Here is a 20608-nt window from a genome sequence, read left to right on the forward strand (position 1 = left end):
AAGTCTTTTTCGACCAGGTGTCCGGATACTTTTGATCTCGTAGTGTATTTCTAGCATAATGGTGGGTGCTGGCTCTGTGATAAGAAGATGGAACATGCTTTAATGTATCGCCATGAGTATTGTTTATCTGTCGATGTGGACGCAAAATTTTTAGTTTTGCACTTACCGCTACAGTATGGGCGGCTTTTTTCTGTTAGTGTCCATCTGTCTGCTTCCATTCTGATGGCCATTTGGTACATCACTTCACACACTTTTACACAATCTGTTACCTAATTTAAAAGACTGAAAAAAAAGCGTAATGTCAAAATTTTGACTTTCGACAAAAGTGGACGTATCAACTTTTAATTTTTTATTGCAAATAACTAGAAATACCACACAACAAAACGCCATATTATAATATTTGTTAGAATGTTATTAATATTAGGATACTAGTTCAGTTCCCAGTATTGTCTGGTGTAATCTCACCTTCCTATACATCACCATTAATTTTTCCTCTCTCTTCAAAAGTTTGGAAAGCTTCCAGAGGCTTAAGATATACAAAAGAAAAACTTTTTACTTATCTTCCATTTTCTCTTGTTGTTGGCTGCAGTTCACGCATCTAGTGGTACATTCGTGAGGTTTAAATTTTAATTTTGTGGGTTCCTGTTGATCTGAATAATGTTTGAAGATTTGCCTGTTTGACTCTTGAATTTTATTTTTTTGTCACTTTTGCAATATCACACCGACTTCACAGTTTTCTCTTCTATAACACCCCAAATTACACTACTGGCCATTAAAATTGCTACACCCCACGAAGATGACGTGATAGAGACGCGAAATTTATCCGACAGGAAGAAGATGCTGTGATATGCAAATGATTAGCTTTTCAGAGCATTCACACAAGGTTGGCGCCGGTGGCGACACCTACAACGTGCTGACATGAGGAAAGTTTCCAACCGATTTCTCATACACAAACAGCAGTTGACCGGCGTTGCCTGGTGAAGCGTTGTTGTGATGCCTCGTGTAAGGAGGAGAAATGCGTACCATCACGTTTCCGACTTTGATAAAGGTCGGATTGTAGCCTATCGTGATTGCGGTTTATCGTATCGCGACATTGCTGCTCGCGTCGGTCGAGATCCGATGACTGTTAGCAGAATATGGAATCGGTGGGTTCAGGAGGGTAATACGGAACGCCGTGCTCGATCCCTACGGCCTCGTATCACTAGCAGTCGAGATGACAGGCATCTTATCCGCACGGCTGTAACGGATCGTGCAGCCACGTCTCGATCCCTGAGTCAAAAGATGGGGACGTTTGCAAGACAACAACCATCTGCACGAACAGTTCGACAACGTTTGCAGCAGCACGGACTATTAGCTCGGAGACCGTGGCTGCGGTTACCGTCGACGCTGCATCACAGACAGGAGCGCCTGAGATGTTGTACTCAACGACGAACCTGCGTGCACGAATGGCAAAACGTCATTTTTTCGGATGAATCCAGGTCTGTTTACAGCATCGTGATGGTCCCATCCGTGTTTGGCGACATCGCGGTGAGCGCAAATTGGAAGCGTGTATTCGTCATCGCCATACTGGCGTATCACCCGGCGTGATGGTATGTGGTGCCATTGGTTACACGTCTCGGTCAAAAAATGGTTCAAATGGCTCTGAGCACTATAGGACTCAACTTCTGAGGTCATTAGTCCCCTAGAACTTAGAACTAGTTAAACCTAACTAACCTAAAGACAACACACACATCCATGCCCGAGGCAGGATTCGAACCTGCGACCGTAGCGGTCTCGCGGATTCAGACTGCAGCGCCTAGAACCGCACGGCCATTTCGGCCGGCCACGTCTCGGTCACCTCTTGTTCGCATTGACGACACTTTGAACAGTGGACGTTACATTTCAGATGTGTTACGACCCGTGGCTCTACCCTTCATTCGATCCCTGCGAAACCCTACATTTCAGCAGGATAATGCACGACCGCATGTTGCAGGTCCTGTACGGGCCTTTCTGGATACAGAAAATGTTCGACTGCTGCCCTGGCCAGCACATTCTCCAGATGTCTCACCAACTGAAAAGGTCTGGTCAATGGTGGCCGAGCAACTGTCTCGTCACAATACGCCAGTCACTACTCTCGATGAACTGTGGTATCGTGTTGAAGCTGCACGGGCAGCTGTACCTGTACACGCCATCCGAGCTCTGTTTGACTCAATGCCCAGGCGTATCGAGGCCGTTATTACGGCCAGATGTGGTTGTTCTGGGTACTGATTTCTCAGGATCTATGCACCCGAATTGCGTGAAAATGTAATCACATGTCAGTTGTAGTATAATACATCTGTCCAATGAATACCCGTTTATCATCTGCATTTCTTCTTGGTGTAGCAATTTTAATGGCCAGTAGTGTACATTGTTAGAGTCGATCATAAAAATATGCCTGTCTCCATCAGAGGCATACGCAGTACTACTAACATTCTACGGTACTCACAATATTCCAAAAAGTTTAAAAAGCAAAATAATTGACAAACTTTCTTGACAAAAGAAGTATCATCGCCAAGTTATTTCATTATTTTAGAACTGAATCCAGAAATAAATTTAATAATTAGCGTTAGATTGTGCAATTAACAATATGAATTTTAAGTATGTTGGATATTTCGTAATTTCAAATATTTCTGAAAGAAGAGTTTTTTTAATTGTACATACACAGTACTAACAAATTAATTTCTTTCTACATATTTTGCCCAAAACGTTACACATCGTATACAAAATCATATGAAGTTCATTCAGTTAAACAGCTGATATAATTTTAACCTATACAAGATTTGAAATATCCTTTGGTATCTTCTATTTTTGTAAAAAATCAGGTTATGTTAGGGAAAGGTGTTCCATTACATTGGGTATGTGTTTATTTCAGTACCATTAGTCCACCTTGTAATGGTACTTGAATTACGTAACCATTACGGCACCTCACCTGAACCTCTCGATACCAGCAATATTCTACTGTGTTTCTGTAAAATAGTTAACATGTTTCTTTGTCAACATTCAGATTTGATTTCATTAATGTAGAGGTACTTTGATACATCGATATGTTTATATTGCAATGATATTATTCTTATGTGTATTCTTTCTTTTGTCACTATGATCTTTGACGTACTTGTAAATCTGATTTTTGTGCGCGTAAGCGGTTATTAGAGAGTCAAGCTTTGGTCGTCATGTTGAAAAGACGCAAATTGTAGTCAGTTTATGAAATGTGAACTTCAACAGTGAGGAAGATATTTTCAAGTATGTTTTATATTGTGAAGTGACGTTGCAACAAAAGTAATAAAAAAGAAGTCTAACTTAAATTCGGAGTGCTGATTACTATTTTACATCACCATTGTCCTAACTTGCAAAGTTGAACCTTCAAGAATGGTTTGTGAAGCGCATCTATAAAACTTTTGAATATCGCAGAATAACACCTACGCCTCTTTGGATCCGAGCTCGGTATCATCACAACCTAGATTTTCGACGATTGAGCCACGAGTTCAGAACGAGACCAGCGTGGGAAACACGAAAAGATGAGTGCCTAGTTTATCCATTATTTCAAGAAATGACTTTATTGACTGTGCTCTAACGACACCTGCCACGTAATATAACTTTGTTGTTGCCCGAAATGCAATATTTAGCAGCGTGAGCAACACTATAATCATAATTAATTTCTGACCTTTGTTGTGGTAGGGTTGTTAGAACCTCCCCCCTTCCAACCCGTCTACGTCTACTTCGTCTGCCCCCAGCTGATTGTACTTCTCCTTCTCCAACTTCACTCTGTCCATCTCCTCCTGCAGCCCTCTCTGTCTGTCTCCTACTCGCCCCTCTCTGTGCCCATGTCTTCGTTTCCCCCTCTGTCTGTCCGTCTCTTCCTCTTCCCTTTCTCTGTCCGTCTTCTGCTCCCCATCCCTCTCTGCCATACAATGATATAATTTTGTAGGTACATTCAGCCGTATTTGTCGATACTGTCCGCTAAATCTGTTGCGAATAGAGTCAGTAGCAAAGAAGTAATAATTTAAACGTCAGGCACTTTTACAGCACAGACAGCGAAAATGTAGCAGATTAAGATATACGAGGTGCATTCAAGTTCTAAGGCCTCCGATTTTTTTTCTCCGGACTGGAAAGAGATAGAAACATGCGCATTGTTTTAAAATGAGGCCACGTTCATTGTCAATAGGTCCCAGAGATGGCAGCACCGTACGGCAGATTGAATTTTACCGCCAGCGGCGAGAGTGAGAACTGTTTTAAATACTTAAAATGGCGGCGTTTTCCTTACTCGAACAGCGTGCAATCATTCGTCTTCTGAATTTGCGTGGTGTGAAACCAATTGAAATTCATCGACAGTCGAAGGAGACGTGTGGTGACGGAGTTACGGATGTGTCGAAAGTGCGTTCGTGGGTGCAACAGTTTAATGAAGGCAGAACATCGTGTGACAACAAACCGAAACAACCTTGGGCTCGCACGAGCCGGTCTGACGACACGATCGACAAAAAGTGGAGAGAATTGTTTTGGGGGATCGCCGAATGACTGTCGAACAGATCGCCTCCAGAGTTGGCATTTCTGTGGGTTCTGTGCACACAATCCTGCACGACGACCTGAAAATGCGAAAAGTGTCATCCAGGTGGGTGCCACGAATGCTGACGGACGACCACACGGCTGCCCGTGTGGCGTGTTGCTGAGCAATGTTGACGCGCAACGACAGCACGAATGGGACTTTCTTTTCGTCGGTTGTGACAATGGATGAGACGTGGATGCCATTTTTCAATCCAGAAACAAAGCGCCAGTCAGCTCAATAGAAGCACACAGATTCACCGCCACCAAAAAAATTTCGGGTAACCGCCAGTGCTGAAAAAATGATGGTGTCCATGTTCTGGGACAGCGAGGGCGTAATCCTTACCCATTGCGTTCCAAAGGGCACTACGGTAACAGGTGCATCCTACGAAAATGTTTTGAAGAACAAATTCCTTCCTGCACTGCAACAAAAACGTCCGGGAAGGGCTGCGCGTGTGCTGTTTCACCGAGACAACGCACCCGCACATCGAGCTAACGTTACGCTACAGTTTCTTCGTGATAACAACTTTGAAGTGATTCCTCGTGCTCCCTACTCACCTGACCTGGCTCCTAGTGACTTTTGGCTTTTTCCAACAATGAAAGACACTCTCCGTGTCCGCACATTCACCAGCCGTGCTGCTATTGCCTCAGCGATTTTCCAGTGGTCAAAACAGACTCCTAAAGAAGCCTTCGCCGCTGCCACGGAATCGTGGCGTCAGCGTTGTGAAAAATGTGTACGTCTGCAGGGCGATTACGTCGAGAAGTAATGCCAATTTCATCGATTTCGGGTGAGTAGTTAACTAGAAAAAAAATCGGAGGCCTTAGAACTTGAATGCACCTCGTACTGGACAATTCGGTGTTGCTCTTAGTACCACTGCGACCACTTTAACCGGAAGCCTGTAGCCAGCTGATCACGCGGCAGTTCGGTGCCGGAATCTTCCGCACCTGCTGCCACAGAACGAGTACGGCTGCTCTAAGCTGGGGAACTTGTTCGCGCGCCGACATTGCCAAAAGACGCCAACCGAGGCCCTCTGCGTCACAACTCATCCGGACAGCCATCCAACTTCTGCAGGTGGTCGTGTTCCCCGGCACGAGGAACGCGGATGGTGGACCGGTATATCAAATTCCGTGCTGCTGTTTACCGTACCTGTGACAAGTTTACGTATTCTCCAACACCCCTCCAATGTTTCCAGTTGCTATCGTCTTCAAGTTGAACACCACATTTCCTTGTCTTGGTCATCGGAAAACTCTCAATAATTTGCATCTACATCTGTATTCCGCACAACATCTCAGGGTGGGTGGTGGAGGGTACTTCAGGTACAGGCTACTTTCCCCGTCCTTTGTTTCCTGTCGCCATCATGCAACGCCTCCACGACGTTGCCTTCCACATCTGTCCATCTCCACCTGTGCCATTTGGTTGTAGGTAGTGCAGTTCACTCCACTGATAACACTTTCTAATATGCATTTCCCGAACCTGACTGTTTATGTTTGTTGTCACGATTTTGCCTTGTTAAATGTTTTTTGTTAAGCAGCTATATCGAACTTGCGATCCTGGCTATGCTTCCAAACATAAATATATGCAGGAATTGGACATTCGTTCGAATCTCCTCTTCCCCTCTCCCTCTGTTGTCCATCTTCCTCTCCCCCTCTCTTTGTTCATCTCCTCATCCTCACACACTCGCTGTCCATCACCTGTTCCTTCTCTCTCTGTCCATCTTCTCCCCCTACACTCTCTGTCCACCTCCCCTCCTTCCCTCTCATCTCGTCCTCTCCATCTTTCTGTCCATTTCTTCCTTCGTCCTCTCTCTGTCCATTTCTTCCTTCGTCCTCTCTCTGTCCATTTCTTCCTTCGTCCTCTCTCTGTCCATTTCTTCCTTCATCGTCTCTCTGTCCATTTCTTCCTTCGTCCTCTCTCTGTCCATTTCTTCCTTCGTCCTCTCTCTGTCCATTTCTTCCTTCGTCCTCTCTCTGTCCATTTCTTCCTTCGTCCTCTCGCTGTCCATTTCTTCCTTCGTCCTCTCTCTGTCCATTTCTTCCTTCGTCCTCTCGCTGTCCATTTCTTCCTTCGTCCCCTCTCTGTCCATTTCTTCCTTCGTCCTCTCTCTGTCCATTTCTTCCTTCGTCCTCTCTCTGTCCATTTCTTCCTTCGTCCTCTCTCTGTCCATTTCTTCCTTCATCGTCTCTCTGTCCATTTCTTCCTTCGTCCTCTCTCTGTCCATTTCTTCCTTCGTCCTCTCTATGTCCATTTCCTCCTCCCATCTCTGTCCATCTACATCTACATCTACATACATACTCTGCAATCCACCATACGGTGCGTGGCGGAGGGTACCTCGTACCACAACTACCATCTTCACTTCCAAACAGAACGAGGGAAAAATGACTGCCTATATGCCTCTGTACGAGCCCTAATCTCTCTTATCTTTGTGGTCTTTCCGCGAAACGTAAGTTGGCGGCAGTAAAATTGTACTGCAGTCAGCCTCAAATGCTGGTTCTCTAAATTTCCTCAGTAGCGATTCACGAAAAGAACGCCTCCTTTCCTCTAGAGACTCCCACCCGAGTTCCTGAAGCATTTCTGTAACACTCGTGTGATGATCGAACCTACCAGTAACAAATCTAGCAGCCCGCCTCTGAATTGCTTCTATGTCCTCCCTCAATCCGACCTGATAGGGATCCCAAACGCTCGAGCAGTACTCAAGAATAGGTCGTATCAGTGTTTTATAAGCGGTCTCCTTTACAGATGAACCACATCTTCCCAAAATTCTACCAATGAACCGAAGACGACTATCCGCCTTCCCCACAACTGCCATTACATGCTTGTCCCACTTCATATCGCCCTGAAATGTTACGCCCAAATATTTAATCCACGTGACTGTGTCAATGGGGTATCCAAACATTACAGGATCCTTTTTCCTATTCATCTGCATTAATTTACATTTGTCTATATTTAGAGTTAGCTGCCATTCTTTACACCAATCACAAATCCTGTCCAAGTCATCTCGTATCCTCCTACAGTCACTCAACGACGACACCTTCCCGTACACCACAGCGTCATCAGCAAACAGCCGCACATTGCTATCCACCCTATCCAAAAGATCATTTATTTGGGAACCAATCCCATATGCTCATACCTTAGTTAGGAGTCTGCAGTGGGGCACCGAGTCAAACGCTTTCCGAATGTCATGGAATATGGCATCCGTCTGATACCCTTCATCCACGGTTCGCAAGACATCATGTGAGAAAAGGGCGAGTTGCGTTTCGCAGGAGCGATGCTTTCTAAAACCGTGCTGATGCATGGACAGCAACTTCTGTGTCTCAAGGAAATTCATTGTATTCGAACTGAGAATATGTTCGGGAATCCTGCAACAAACCAATGTTAAGGATATTGTTCTGTAATTTTGAGGATCCGTCCTTCTACCCTTCTTATATACAGGCGTCACCTGCGCTTTTTTCCAGTCGCTCGGGACTTTACGTTGGGCAAGAGACTCGCGATAAATGCAAGCTAAGTAAGGAGCCAATGCAGTAGAGTACTCTCTGTAAAACCGAATTGGAATCCCATCAGGACCTGGCGATTTATTTATTTTCGACCCATTCAGCTGCTTCACAACCCCAGGGATGTCTATCACTATGTCGGGAATCTGTACGAGACTCAAACGGCGGTACGTTTGAACGATCCTCCTGCGTGAAAGATTTTTCAAATGCTAAATTTAAAATTTCAGCTTTCGTTTTGCTGTCTTCCGTTGCCAGGCCACACTGATCAGTGAGTGACTGGATGGAAGCATTCGACCCGCTTACCGATTTTACGTAAGACCTGAATTTCCTTGGGTCTTCACCAAGGTCTTTTGCTAACGTATGACGGTGGTAGTGGTTGAATGCTTCGCGCATCGCTCTTTTTACAGCAACACGAATCTCTACTAACTTTTGCCTGTCCTAATTCTTCCAGTCTCTCTCTGTGGCGTTGAGCCTTGTTTATTGTTACTGCAACTTCACATTCCATAGTTGTATCTAAGCAAAATCCGATGAACCACAAATACAACTTCGCTCTTTTATGTGAAAATCGACCACAACGAAGAAAGCGAATTTTTTATTTAAAAACATATATATAAAGAGAAAGAATATATATGGGACAAACAGTTTCCATAATGATTTAAATGCCCTACTGTCATTGTTAGAAATGTCTCTGAGAAAGCAAACAATACCTTACATATTCACAGCACAGCACATCCAGAATTTTCTTTAACAGAAAGCTTCAACATCGTTATTTTAAAAAATACATATCCTATGTCCGGCATTTTTCCAGATTTTTAGTAGCAGTGATCAAAAGTAACTGGACACCCCCAAAAACATACGTTTCTCATATTAGGTGCATTGTGCTGCCACCTACTGCCAGGTACTCCATATCAGCGACCTCAGTAGTCATTAGACATCGTGAGAGAGCAGAATGGGGCGGTCCGCGGAACTCACGAACTTCGTACGTGGTCAGGTGATTGGGTGTCACTTGTGTCACACGTCTGTACGCCAGATTACCACACTCGTAAACATCCCTAGGTCCACTGTTTCCGATGTGATAGTGAAGTGGAAAACTGAAGGGACACGTACAGCACAAAAGCGTACAGGCCGACCTCGTCTGTTGACTGACAGAGACCGCCGACAGTTGAAGAGGGTCGTGATGTGTAACAGGCAGACATCTATCCAGACCATCACACAGGAATTCCAAACTGCGTCAGGATCCGCTGCAAGTACTGTGACAGGCGGGAGGTGAGAAAACTTGGATTTCATGGTCGAGCGGCTGCTCATAGGCCACACATCACGCCGGTGAATGCCAAACGACGCCTCGCTCGGTGTAAGGAGCGTAAACATTGGACGATTGAACAGTGGAAAAAATGTTGTGTGGAGTAACGGCACAAAATGTGGCCATCCAATGGCAGGGTGTGGGTATGGCGAATGCCCGGTGAACGTCATCTGCCAGCGTGTGTAGTGTCAACAGTGAAATTCGGAGGCGGTGGTGTTATGGTGTGGTCTTGTATTTCATGGAGGGGGCTTGCACCCCTTTTTGTTTTGCGTGGCACTATCACAGCACAGGCCTACACTGACGTTTTAAACACCTTCCTGCTTCCCACTGTCGAAGAGCGATTCTGGGATGGCGATTGCATCTTTCAACACGATCGAGCACCTGTTCATAATGCACGGCCTGTGGCGGAGTGGTTACACGACAATAGCATCCGTGTAATGGACTGGCCTGCACAGAGTCCTGACCTGAATCCTACAGAACACCTTTGGGATGTTTCGGAACGCCGACTTCGTGCGAGGCCTCACCGACCGACATCGATACCTCTCCTCAGTGCAGCACTACGTGAAGAATCGGCTGCCATTCCCCAACAAACCTTCCTGAGCATATGCCTGTAATCAAGGCTAAGGGTGTGCCAACACCATACTGAATTCCAGCATTACCGATGGAGGGCGCCACGAATTTGTAAATCATTTAGAGCCAGGTTTCCGGATACTGTTCATCACATACTATATATACGAGGTGCATTCAAGTTCTAAGGCCTCCGATTTTTTTTCTAATTAACTACTCACCCGAAATCGATGAAACTGGCGTTACTTCTCGACGTAATCGCCCTGCAGACGTACACATTTTTCACAACGCTGACGCCACGATTCCATGGCAGCGGCGAAGGCTTCTTTAGGGGTCTGTTTTGACCACTGGAAAATCGCTGAGGCAATAGCAGCACGGCTGGTGAATGTGCGGCCACGGAGAGTATCTTTCACTGTTGGAAAACCCAAAAGTCACTAGGAGCCAGGTCAGGTGAGTAGGGAGCACGAGGAATCACTTCAAAGTTGTTATCACGAAGAAACTGTTGCGTAACGTTAGCTCGATGTGCGGGTGCGTTGTCTCGGTGAAACAGCACACGCGCAGCCCTTCCCGGACGTTTTTGTTGCAGTGCAGGAAGGAATTTGTTCTTCAAAACATTTTCGTAGGATGCACCTGTTACCGTAGTGCCCTTTGGAACGCAATGGGTAAGGATTATGCCCTCGCTGTCCCAGAACATGGACACCGTCATTTTTGCAGCACTGGCGGTTACCCGAAATATTTTTGGTGGCGGTGAATCTGTGTGCTTCCATTCAGCTGACTGGCGCTTTGTTTCTGGATTGAAAAATGGCATCCACGTCTCATCCACTGTCACAACCGACGAAAAGAAAGTCCCATTCGTGCTGTCGTTGCGAGTCAACATTGCTCGGCAACGTGCAACACGGGCAGCCGTGTGGTCGTCCGTCAGCATTCGTGGCACCCACCTGGATGATACTTTTCGCATTTTCAGGTCGTCGTGCAGGATTGCGTGCACAGAACCCACAGAAACGCCAACTCTGGAGGCGATCTGTTCGACAGTCATTCGGCGATCCCCCAAAACAATTCTCTCCACTTTTTGTCGATCGTGTCGTCAGACCGGCTCGTGCGAGCCCAAGGTTGTTTCGGTTTGTTGTCACACGATGTTCTGCCTTCATTAAACTGTTGCAGCCACGAACGCACTTTCGACACATCCGTAACTCCGTCACCAGACGTCTCCTTCAACTGTCGATGAATTTCAATTGGTTTCACACCACGCAAATTCAGAAAACGAATGATTGCACGCTGTTCGAGTAAGGAAAACGTCGCCATTTTAAGTATTTAAAACAGTTCTCATTCTCGCCGCTGGCGGTAAAATTCCATCTGCCGTACGGTGCTGCCATCTCTGGGACGTATTGACAATGAACGCGGCCTCATTTTAAAACAATGCGCATGTTTCTATCTCTTTCCAGTCCGGAGAAAAAAAATCGGAGGCCTTAGAACTTGAATGCACCTCGTACCTCTGCCAGTACCTCGTCTCTCACCTTCCAAACTTTATAGAAGCTCTCCCGCGAACCTTGCAGAACTACCACTCCTGAAAGAAAGGATATTGCGGAGACATGGCGTAGCCACAGCCTGGGGGATGTTTCCAGAAAGAGATTTTCACTCTGCAGCGGAGTGTGCGCTGATATGAAACTTCCTGGCAGATTAAAACTGTGTGCCCGACCGAGACTCGAACTCGGGACCTTTGCCTTCCGCGGGCAAGTGCTGTACCAACTGAGCTACCCAAGCACGACTCACGCCCCGTCCTCACAGCTTCCAAACTTCACAGAAGCTCAGTTCATAGGGCACTTGCTCGCGAAATGCAAAGGTCCAGCACACAGTTTTAATCTGCCAGGAGGCCGTGCCGGAGTGGCCGTGCGGTTCTAGGCGCTTCAGTCTGGAACCGCGCGACCGCTATGGTCGCAGGTTCGAATCCTGCCTCTGGCATGGATGTGTGCGATGTTAGGTTTAAGTAGTTCTAAGTTCTAGGGGACTGATGACCTCAGATGTTAAGTCCCATAGTGCTCAGAGCCATTTTTTTATGTGTATCTGTGTGGGTGTGTGTGTGGGGGGGTGTAGATTCCTGATAATAGGTTAAAAAAAATTGCCGCACCGCCCCACGTCCCACATTCTCCATCACTTTTAATTGAGGTTAGCAGTTTCACCAGGGAATCTTAACGTTGATACCTTTTCGCTCTCAATTTAAATCCCACTCACGAATCCCTCTTTTATTCATATTATTGCTCCTTTGGTGTACAGACTGAACAAAAGGGACAACAACAGGGACAAAAGACTACATCTCTATATTACATCATTTTTAATGCGAGCATTTTGTTCTTGGTCTTCCACTCTTATTGTTTCCTATTGCTTTATGTGCACATTGTCTGTTATTGGTCTTTCCCTATATGTTATACCTGTTTTACTTACAAAATGAGACTACTTGCCTCGCTATACACTGTTGAAGGCTGTTTCTCAGTTCTCCAGACATCCTCCATGATTGTTGTTTAAAATTGTCTTTAAATATATTTTGTGAAGCATACATTATGGAAGCGGTAACGGGAACATGTAACTTAGTAACTTCTGAATTGAAAATTAAGTAGTTTTTTATGTGTTAGTTCTTTAAAAAAAACGTATTTTGCAGTTTCAGCCGATTCATTTAATATTTGTAAAGTGAAGCGTTGCTGTTGTGATTGCCGCTGTGGTTTGACAAAAAACGATGCAACTAGAGTTACTGGCGAAAGAATTACATAAATCAAGCTGTCTCGAGTCGCAAATGAGTAGCTGCATGAACATCAACACAAACACACACACACACTCGCACACACAGACACACACACACACACACACACATAAACGAACACATGCCTACCTTGAGTTTTGCATCCGTAATGAATTATTCATGTAATTATGTAACCTGTGACGGAACATGTAATTACTAAGAAGCTACGAATTAGTTGCGTCTACCGTAACATTTTATAAAAAGTTCAAGTTTACGTAATTCAACACTGACTGTTTCAGGAGGTACTCTCCCTCGGTTGCAGAGTTTAGTGTACGTATTCCAAACTGTTCGGCTGTAATCTACTTCGCGAATTTGGTTGTACAAATGAGCGAACAGTGATTAATTATATTTTTATTCTAATTGTACGTGTAGTGGTTATGGAGAACAGTCACGTGATGGGGATAAGTAGTGGGGCAAGTGTGTGTTACTAATATGAGATGCTGATGTTAGTGGACCAGTATTGCAGTTTTTGCGTCAAAATAATTGAGAATGGGAAAGTGAATCTGAAATGCAGAATGGGAATAGAAAGAAACCTTTTACGAATAAACGAAATTGTTACCATAAAACATGAACTTATTTAATGTTGTATTTGTTGTGGTCTTCAGTCCTGACACTGGTTTGATGCAGCTCTCCATGCTACTCTATCCCGTGCAAGCTTCTTCATCTCCCAGTACCTACTACAACCTACATCCTTCTGAATCTGCTTAGTGTATTCATCTCTTGGTCTCCCTCTTCGATTCGTACCCTCCACGCTGCCCGCCAGTACTAAATTTGTGATCCCTTGATACCTCAGAACATGTCCTACCAACCGATACCTTCTTCTTGTCAATTTGTGCCACAAACTCCTCTTCTCCCCAATCCTATTCAATACCTCATCATTAGTTACGTGATCTACCCATCTAATCTTCAGCATTCTTCTGTAGCACCACATTTCGAAAGCTTCTATTCTCTTCTTGTCCAAACTATTTACCGTCCATGTTTCACTTCCATACATGGCTACACTCCATACAAATACTTTCAGAAATGACTTCCTGACACTCAAATCTATACTCGATCTTAACAAATATCTCTTCTTCAGAAATGCTTTCCTTGCCATTGCCAGTCTGCATTTTATATCCTCTCTACTTCGACCATCATCAGTTATTTTGCTCCCCAAATAGCAAAACTCATTTACTACTTTTAGTGTCTCATTTCCTAATCTAATTCCCTCGACATCACCGGCTTAATTCGACTACATTCCATTATCCTCGTTTTGCTTTTGTTGATGTTCATCTTATATCCTCCTTTGAAGACACTATCCATTCCATTGAACTGCTCTTCCAAGTCCTTTGCTGTCTCTGGCAAAATTTCAATGTCATCGGTAAACCTTACAGTTATTATTTCTTCTCCATGGACTTTTATACCTACTTTTTCTTTTGTTTCCTTTCCTGCTTGCTCAATATATAGATTGAATAACATCTGGGAGAGGCTACAACCCTGTCTTACACCCTTCCCAACCACTGCTTCCCTTTCATGCCCCTCGACTATAATAACTGCCATCTGGTTTCTGTACAAATTGTAAATAGCCTTTCGCTCCCTGTATTTCACCTCTGACACCTTCTGAATTTGAAAGAGAGTATTTCAGTCAACATTGTCAAAAGCTTTCTGTAAGTCTACAAATGCTAGAAACGTAGCTTTGCCTTTCCTTAATCTAGCTTCTAAAATAAGTCGTAAGGTTAGTATTGCCTCACGTGTACCAGTATTTCTACGCAATCCAAACTGATCTTTCCTGAGGTCGGCGTCTACTAGTTTTTCCATTCGTCTGTAAAGAATTCGTGTTAGTATTTTGCAGCCGTGACTTATTAAACTGATAGTTTGGTAATTTTCACATCTGTCAAGGCCTGCTTTCTTTGGGATTGGAATTATTATCTTCTTCTTCAAGTCTGAGGGTATTTAATATTTTTTTGATAATGCGGGGCCACAGTCATGATATATTTGTTTAAAGTCAGTACCACCATTAGACTGTTGTTTATCAGCAGTGTTACATTTACACTTACACAATTATGATTTCGGATTCAAAGTGCCATTATCAAGTGTTTTAAGTGTTACACAGTGCCTAAGATGGCACACTGTCGTAATAGTGTATTTTAAATACGAGAGTATGCCATCTTAGGCACTGTATAACACTTAAAACACTTGATAATCGCACTTTCAAGCCGAAATCATGATTGTGTAAGTGTAAATGTAACACTACAGATAAACATTGTTGAGAAGTTTTTCCTGAAGGCATTTGTCTGGACTGCAAAGTAGATACTTAAGGCAGAGTTTGACTAAATGAAGGGATCGGTCGGTAGGACAGATTCTCAGCATGAGGCGATCACCAGTTTAGGACTGGAGGGAAGAGTGGAGCGTAAAAATCGTAGAAGGAGACCAAGAGTTGAAAACAGGAAGCAGGTTCTGAAAGACTTACGAGATCGGTCCAAAAATTTCGACGCATTCGCGCCAATGGCGTGTTGTAGCGAAATGCGGTTGGCATCCCTGCACACGGCTGTGTTTAATGTGTAACTGCGGGAAATTTCATTGTTTTATGTCTGTTAGTTATTGTCCAGTACTGTACAGAGCAGAACGTTGTGTCGCCCAGTTCCGGAATTTCGAGGTGAGAGACTTACAAGGGGAGGCCGCCAATTGTGAAACTCAGATTCGATTCATACTGCGCATAATCAAAGCTCGTGGCCAGAGGTGTAATGTGGCAAAGCACCAAGATGCACTTCTCAGCCGTTGTCGAGAAAGTCGACAGTTAAAAGAAACCTTTGCGGTGAAATACTCGCTACGATTCATAATTTTGTACAGCGTCGTGGCGCAGTCGTAAGCGATCGGGTTTGTAATCCGAAGGTCGCCGGATCGAATCTCGCGCCATGCAACTTTTTTTATTATTTGTTTTTTGTAATTTTTAAAGTCGTTTGTCGTGGAAAAACTGACGACTTCGAACATCATTATGTTTTCCGCAAACAAAGTTGTATTTCACAAATGTTATTAATCGTCTTCTTAATGTTTACCACGTATAGTTAACGGAAGACGTAGAAACGATATTCCGAAACGAATACGTATAGTGTAAGTCAAACGTTCGAATTAGAATAGAGACCCCACGAACACAAATTTGCTGTGGCAGGTATGAAATATAAACTCCGTTACTCGCTCGTTACACTTGAAGGACAGATGTTCAATGAGCCGAAACGAGCCGCCGCATAACAGCGTAGTTGGCTGCTAACTTCGAAAGAAGGTAGATGCGGTCCCTAGCGCAACTTATAACATCGCCGAAAATCAGTGCGGACGGGAGAGCTTTGGTACACGCTGTTAAACAAATGGAAAATGGAAGCGGTACAATTGGAGGGCGATCCGGGTCCTTCGCATTAAAGTGATGTGATCGAAGAAGATTCTATACACAGTGAAGTGGCGAAACAACAATTGAAAGATGCGTTGGTGTATTTTGAAAGCCTCCTTCGTAACAGTAATCGCATCGCAGCAGAGCCGTCATCATCAATCAACGAAGAAGCCATGGTAATTGGGGAAGAAATGATCCAGAAAAAAAAATTATATATATATATATATATATATATATATATATATATATATATATATATATATATATATCCGAAGGTCACCGGATCGAATCTCGCGCCATGCAACTTTTTTTTATTATTTGTTTTTTGTAATTCAAATGTATACACACACACACACACACACACACACACACACGCACACTCACACACATATATATACACTCCTGGAAATTAAAATAACAACACCGTGAATCCATTGTCCCAGGAAGGGGAAACTTTATTGACACATTCCTGGGGTCACATACATCACATGATCACACTGACAGAACCACAGGCACATAGACACAGGCAACAGAGCATGCACAATGTCGGCACTAGTACAGTGTATATCCACCTTTCGCAGCAATGCAGGCTGCTATTCTCCCATGGAGACGATCGTAGAGATGCTGGATGTAGTCCTGTGGAACGGCTTGCCATGCCATTTCCACCTGGCGCCTCAGTTGGACCAGCGTTCGTGCTGGACGTGCAGACCGCGTGAGACGACGCTTCATCCAGTCCCAAACATGCTCAATGGGGGACAGATCCGGAGATCTTGCTGGCCAGGGTAGTTGACTTACACCTTCTAGAGCACGTTGGGTGGCACGGGATACATGCGGACGTGCATTGTCCTGTTGGAACAGCAAGTTCCCTTGCCGGTCTAGGAATGGTAGAACGATGGGTTCGATGACGGTTTGGATGTACCGTGCACTATTCAGTGTCCCCTCGACGATCACCAGTGGTGTACGGCCAGTGTAGGAGATCGCTCCCCACACCGTGATGCCGGGTGTTGGCCCTGTGTGCCTCGGTCGTATGCAGTCCTGATTGTGGCGCTCACCTGCACAGCGCCAAACACGCATACGACCATCATTGGCACCAAGGCAGAAGCGACTCTCATCGCTGAAGACGACACGTCTCCATTCGTCCCTCCATTCACGCCTGTCGCGACACCACTGGAGGCGGGCTGCACGATGTTGGGGCGTGAGCGGAAGACGGCCTAACGGTGTGCGGGACCGTAGCCCAGCTTCATGGAGACGGTTGCGAATGGTCCTCGCCGATACCCCAGGAGCAACAGTGTCCCTAATTTGCTGGGAAGTGGCGGTGCGGTCCCCTACGGCACTGCGTAGGATCCTACGGTCTTGGCGTGCATCCGTGCGTCGCTGCGGTCCGGTCCCAGGTCGACGGGCACGTGCACCTTCCGCCGACCACTGGCGACAACATCGATGTACTGTGGAGACCTCACGCCCCACGTGTTGAGCAATTCGGCGGTACGTCCACCCGGCCTCCCGCATGCCCACTATACGCCCTCGCTCAAAGTCCGTCAACTGCACATACGGTTCACGTCCACGCTGTCGCGGCATGCTACCAGTGTTAAAGACTGCGATGGAGCTCCGTATGCCACGGCAAACTGGCTGACACTGACGGCGGCGGTGCACAAATGCTGCGCAGCTAGCGCCATTCGACGGCCAACACCGCGGTTCCTGGTGTGTCCGCTGTGCCGTGCGTGTGATCATTGCTTGTACAGCCCTCTCGCAGTGTCCGGAGCAAGTATGGTGGGTCTGACACACCGGTGTCAATGTGTTCTTTTTTCCATTTCCAGGAATATATATATATATATATATATATATATATATATATATATATATATATATATATATATATATATATGTGTGTGTGTGTGTGTGTGTGTATATATATATATATATATACATTTGAATTACAAAAAACAAATATTAAAAGAAAGTTGCATGGCGCGAGATTCGATCCGGCGACCTTCGGATTACGGACCCGAGCGCTTGACGCTGCGCCACGACGCTGTAGAAAATTATTAATCGTAGAGAGGGTTTCACCGCAACGGTTTCTTTTAACTGTCGATTTTCTCGACAACGGCTGAGAAGTGCATCTTGGTGCTTTGCCACATTACACCTCTGGCCATGAGCTTTGATTATGCGCAGTATGAATCGAATCTGAATTTCGCAATTGGCGGCCTCCCCTTGTTAGATGAACACCGTGTCTGCGTTAAATTTTGCGTGGAACTCGAGAAAATCTTTACAGACACACACCAAATGTAGCAGGAAGCCTACGGTGACGAGTTCTTAACCCGCACTCGGTGTTACGAATGGTTTACACGGTTTAAAAGTGGCCGGACGGAAGTCAAAGACGAGCCTCGTTCAGGACGCCCTTCGACGTCTACCGACGTCAGGAACGTCAACGAAATTGTGCGTGACAATGGAAGACTGACTGTCCGAGGGACTGCAGAAGAATGTGACATTTCAGTTGGATCATGTCACGAAATCCTGACACGGCACCTTGGGATGATTCGTGTTGGCACCAATTTCGTCCCACGACTCATCAGTCGAGACCAGAAAGTCCATCGCCTCGCAATCTGTGTAAAGCTTTTGGATCGCGCAAATGAGAACGAGATGTTCCTTAAGAGAATCACAACCGGTGATAAGGCGCGGGTCTACGGTTACGATGTCGAGGGGGAGGTTCAGCGTTCGCAGTGGGTCGGGAAAGGTTCTCCGAGATCAAAACAAGCTCGTGAGGTCAGGTCAAATGTGAAAGCCATGCTGGTAGTTTTATTTGACTTTGAAGAATTAGTTGGTCAGGAAATCGTGTCACAGTGACAAACTGTTAATCGATGGTGCTATCGGGATGAATTGCGATGCCTGCGAGAAAATTTTAGAAGGAAATGGCCTGAAATGTGGCGAGACAGTTCGTGGCTCTCGCATCACGATAACGCATCCGCACATACATCCCTGTTGGTGCGTGACTGCTGCGTAAAAAACGAAATCACTGTGCCTTATCCTCGTACTCAGCAGACCTGTGCCCTGCGGACTCTTTTGTTTACATACCAAGATGGTATCTGTTCTTTCGGACATGTACGAATACCCTTAGCTGGTTACAGGCGTTGGCATACGTCAACGGGGACAGACGAAAATGTGTGTCCCGACCGGGACTCGAACCCGGGATCTCCTGCTAGCTAAGAGTGTTCATTTCATTGTAATTTCATTCTAACGAGCTGCATGGTCACCGATGGTATCTGCTCTTTGGGACATGTCCGAGAGGAAATCACATTTCCGAAAGAACAGATACCATCTTAGTACATATACAGGGCTATTACAAATGATTGAAGCGGTTTCATAAATTCACTGTAGCTCCATTCATTGACATATGGTCACGACACACTACAGATACGTAGAAAAACTCATAAAGTTTTGTTCGGCTGAAGCCGCACTTCAGGTTTCTGTCGCCAGAGCGCTCGAGAGCGCAGTGAGACAAAATGGCGACAGGAGCCGAGAAAGCGTATGTCGTGCTTGAAATGCACTCACATCAGTCAGTCATAACAGTGCAACGACACTTCGGGACGAAGTTCGACAAAGATCCACCAACTGCCAACTCCATTCGGCGATGGTATGCGCAGTTTAAAGCTTCTGGATGCCTCTGTAAGGGGAAATCGACGGGTCGGCCTGCAGTCAGCGAAGAAACGGTTGAACGCGTGCGGGCAAGTTTCACGCGTAGCCCGCGGAAGTCGACGAATAAAGCGAGCAGGGAGCTAAACGTACCACATCCGACGGTTTGGAACATCTTACGGAAAAGGCTAAAGCGGAAGCCTTACCGTTTACAATTGCTACAAGCCCTGACACCCGATGACAAAGTCAAACGCTTTGAATTTTCGGCGCGGTTGCAACAGCTCACGGAAGAGGATGCGTTCAGTGTGAAACTTGTTTTCAGTGACGAAGCAACATTTTTTCTTAATGGTGAAGTGAACAGACACAATGTGCAAATCTGGCCGGTAGAGAATCCTCACGCATTCGTGCAGCAAATTCGCAATTCACCAAAAGTTAACGTGTTTTGTGCAATCTCACGGTTTAAAGTTTACGGCCCCTTTTTCTTCTGCGAAAAAAACATTACAGGACAGGTGTATCTGGACATGCTGGAAAATTGGCTCATGCCACAACTGGAGACCGACAGCGCCGACTTCATCTTTCAACAGGATGGTGCTCCACCGCACTTCCATCGTGATGTTCGGCATTTCTTAAACAGGAGATTGGAAAACCGACGGATCGGTCGTGGTGGAGAACACGATCAGCAATTCGTGTCATGGCCACCACGCTCTCCCGACTTAACCCCATGCGATTTCTTTCTGTGGGGTTATGTGAAAGATTCAGTGTTTAAACCTCCTCTACCAAGAAACGTGCCAGAACTGCGAGCTCGCATCAACGATGCTTTCGAACTCATTGATGGGGACATGCTGCGCCGAGTGTGGGAGGAACTTGATTATCGGCTTGATGTCTGCCGAATCACTAAAGGGGCACATATCGAACATTT

The sequence above is a fragment of the Schistocerca nitens genome, chromosome 11 (genome assembly GCF_023898315.1).
Source record: "Schistocerca nitens isolate TAMUIC-IGC-003100 chromosome 11, iqSchNite1.1, whole genome shotgun sequence".
NCBI lineage: Eukaryota > Metazoa > Arthropoda > Insecta > Orthoptera > Acrididae > Schistocerca > Schistocerca nitens.